A 4,468-nucleotide genomic window follows, 5' to 3' on the forward strand; every position below is an offset into this window, starting at 1 on the left:
CTCCTTAATTAGCGACCACTAAGGGTCAACCCATAGAGAGCCCCATTGCATATAGTTCAAAGGACCCCCCTAGCACCTCAAGATTAGATGGAGCGTTCCTAAATGAGAACTGGGAGTACAAACTACAAATGACAACTCTAACTGGCCTATAAACTGGTCACACCTATCACGTGGGTTGGTTAGATGTCCTACAATCCACAACGGGTGCTACTAGTGTGGAGGATCAACAACAAAGAGTTTGTGAGGTCATCCATAGGGTTATTGAACTAGAGAGACAAAACAAGGGAATCCACATGCCTTCAACGAGTCTCATGAGATTCTTGGATACAGGGAAGGTTAAACAACCAACCTTATCACAAATGGAGACTCCCTCGGTAAGTCCGATGGATCCTCTATATGTTGTTTCTCCAGGGGTCTCAATGCAATCTGAGCCCACAAGTGATAGCTTTACTTTTCCAAGTCTAGCTCATCTTTCTCTTGATGACACCACGGCTACCATGCCTACTCCAATGATGGGCATGCCAAGAAACATGCCATGAACCTCATTTGTTAGTAAAGCACCGCTATATGGTAGCTCAATGCCGACAACAGACCCTACAAGTGTGTATCAATCATATGCACCTATGGGTCCTTGTACTCATGTAGCTCCTACCCCTCCCATTGTTTCAACCACCTATGCTCCACAACCACAACACCCAAGTTCTTATTTCCATGGGACCATACCGGCTAGCATTAGCATGTCACATTCGATGCCTACTATGCCTAGGGCCACACATATGAACTTTGGGCCGCCACATGGCACAACACCGGATCAAATGTGGAACCCAAGGGCTTCCTATGCGCCAAGACCAATGCCAATACCTACTCCACATGTAGTCTCTAGAGTGCCTTCACCCTTTGTGCGTGCTCACTTAGGTGACGGCAACATTTGCTCAAGCTATCAGTGGATCTATTGCTGATAATATTCGTCATATGCCTGATAGAGATCCTAGAAGTAAGGCAATACAAATAGGCAAGCTCACACAAAAATTTAGTGGAGACGGGTATGTGAGAAAGCATATTGAAGTGTTTGAACAAATATGCAATTCTCTAGGAGAACACAATGACCTGCATAAGAGTAATGCTTTAAGCCTAACCTTAAGTAGGAAGGCTGGGGATTGGTATAGAGCCCTAAGGGTAGAAGAAAAAACGATTTACTCTACTCTTAGGAGACTATTCTTGAAAGAATACATACGAGAGGGAGTGCTTTGGGGTGTAGCCTCTCAGCTCCAGAAAGCCCAATGAGAGGAAGGAGAGTCGGTGAGAGACTTTAATAGTCGCTTAAAGCATTTGAATTCTCGTTGTAATCCAAATGAGTGCTTCAATAATAATCAATTTCTTGATAGATTCATTAGAAAATTATGACATGAGGATATATACAATGTCCTAGTCATTATAGGTGTCACTACTTGGGAAGCAGTCACCACCAATGCGATCCAATTGGAGGATAGTTTCATGATTCAAGCCAATGACCCTAAAGCCTATTGCTAAGGAGCCAAAGATATCTAAGATGACTTTACCAGATCTCACCAAGGCCATTCAAGAGAGTCCTAGAGACAATCGTGCTCCGCAAAAAAATCATATGTATCCAAGAAGGGAGCAACAATGATGCTCAGTATGCTATGGACCGCATAGTACCAGTGAATGCCCTACTTTTAGGGTAAAATTCAATGGGAGCTGCAATGCATGTGGGAGGTATGGTCATCAAGCTAAGGACTGCATATTATTTAAGTACGCGATGGCCAATAGACAAACCTTAGCATGGATAGACACACCTCGAGTGCCTGCATTGATGCCGACCCCACCTCTTGAACAAACAGCACAACACATGGTCCCTAGGGCCCAAAATGTTGTTCAAACAGCACCCTTACCACCTCGAGTGCTAGGACCACAACCACCACAACCGAGAATCACATATGTGAATCAAGTGGGTTGTGAGTCATTGATTGCTTGTTTGGAAGGCTGTGAGGAAGATATAGACCCTAATATTGCCTATGGGATGGATGCGCTTGAAGAAAGTCCACAATACTACATGGAGGAATATTTGGTACAAGTCACACTTGTCTATCAAGTAGCTGCTCTTGCTGCAAGAGGCCAAAATATCAATTACACTGCTGAGAGACCACCTCTTCAATGCTAAGAGTGTGGAGGTCCACGTCATGTGGCCGAGTGTCCTATTAGGCTACAAAAGAATGCCACACTAATGCAAACCAATCAAGCAACCACGTCTATAATGCTGATACTCATGTGTAATCAATGTGGCATAGATCATTTGATTGTCCAATGTCCAAATAATCCAAATGCACCGAAAATCATGCCATTAAACTTGATTGAGGTTACCGCGGAGCCATCACAAAGTACACCTGTGGTACCGGTAAACGTACTCACATGATCGATGCTCCAAAAACAAAATTATATTCTTGAGGAAAGAGACATGACATCAATTGCCCAATCTTAGAAAAAGAAGAAAACACGAAGGAAGAGATTGTAAAAAGCAGTAAAATCGGACCCCAATTCAAAGACCAACACAGGGACTGGTGACGACCCTGTATATATGAATGACGTTGAAGAGGATTCTGATTCAGGTGAAACCATGGAGACCAAAATGACGACTAAGATAGAAACCAACAAGGAAGATCTTCATGAGCCACAATGGCAAGGATCCAAGAAGAAGATAGGAACTTATCCAAACCCTACAGAGGCGATCGAGCAAGTCAAGCAATTAAGGAGTTTGGTAGAAGATACCCAAAGGGATCTAGAACCAGCACCTAAGCAGATCTAGATTATAGGCACTGTGTTCCCTACGCAACAACAACCTCACCAAGTCCATAGACCCTTAGCCATACCTAGTGTCATCCAAGAAGAAAGTGACTTAAAGTCATGGGAAAGTGGGTGTACTCACTTCTTAATGGAAAGAATGTTTACAGAGGGACTACCTGATCCTATCGAAGAAATGGAGATCCCATCTTCCCCACATCAGGGGATTGAAGCCCAAAAGGTGCCATTAAACATTGCCAAATTGATGGATTTCATGTCTTCAAAAGTTAGAGCCACCATCATGTCCAAACTATATAAAGACCCTGAGCTAGTCTCAGCTCTTCGAGCCTTCCTCAATGGAGAACTTAAGTTTGGGCTACCATAATTTGCACAGATGGAGGGAGCTGGGGAGATGCCAATAGACGAGGAACACTTAGATCCACAACCCAACCTAGATGAGAACCTTGTTATAGTAATACCTGTTAACAAGTTGGGACAATACTTTGAGGGTGATGAATCCAAGGCAACCATACCAATCACTACTAAGGGATTAATTATGAAGGGAATCCTTGATGGTGGCGCTAGGGTTAGCATTGTAACTAACAATTACTGGAAAACTATGGGAAGTCCTCACCTTGCGACCACAACCATAGTAGTGAAGATGGCCAATGGGTCTATTGTTAAACCTATTGGGATGCTAGAAGATCTCAAGATCAAGGTCTTTGGACATATAATAAGAATTACCTTCATTTGTTATGGATTTCTCCAAGCACACTATGGCATCGAAGATGATCTTAGGACGTCCTTTCATGAGGGAAGCAAAAATAGTGCATGACTGGTCTAAAAACCATGTCTACTTGTAGTTCCAAGATTCTATCATTCGAGTGGATCTTGTAACTGGTCGAGCACATCCCTTAGGAAATAGGTTTATAATTGATCATAGATCTGACACCACAATTCACTTGGCCCCATTGCAGTATTATTACACGTGTAAAGCGGAAACTGATGTTGGGGAAGATTATCCTTATATGGATGTACTACCTGGGATGACTGAGTCAAACAATGTGGATTGGGTCCACCTAGCAGCAACCATAGACACTTGGGGAAATAGGGGGACGACCTGGGTAGCACCTGAGGGGGATGAAATGCCACCATTCGTACCCTTAAATATGCTAGAAGCAATGCATATAGCTTCTGATGACCTACAAGATAAAGGTTTGACTGGCATTGGAACCAGTAGCACCTCACAAGACTATAGCCCACACGATTTGGGGTCAGAATCATCAATTGAAATTGACTCTGAGGACAAAGAATCTGAGTTAAATCTTAGTGCAAATGTAGGAACAAACCATTCAGGGTCCAATGGTACCCTAGATGACAGTCTATCCAAGGGAACAGAAGACACAAGTAGCGATTCATCTAGTGACTCGTCACTACAGATCGGCTGTAATCGAAAATTAGACAAGAAGAGTAAGAGATATAAGAGGCGACGATATCGAGAAAATGTGCGTGCTAGAATAAATGAAAAGAAATCTACTGCAGAATGGCTTAATTATATAGGGGCATGTGATGCTCATCAAAAGTTAGTAGATAATTGGGGTGAACACCTTCAAAGCGTTATGTGGTGTAGTCCAGAACCCATTGACATGTCACAACTAGAGGCTACAGAGAA

Source organism: Adiantum capillus-veneris, chromosome 21 (assembly GCF_014529385.1).
Source record: "Adiantum capillus-veneris isolate H3 chromosome 21, ASM1452938v2, whole genome shotgun sequence".
NCBI lineage: Eukaryota > Viridiplantae > Streptophyta > Polypodiopsida > Polypodiales > Pteridaceae > Adiantum > Adiantum capillus-veneris.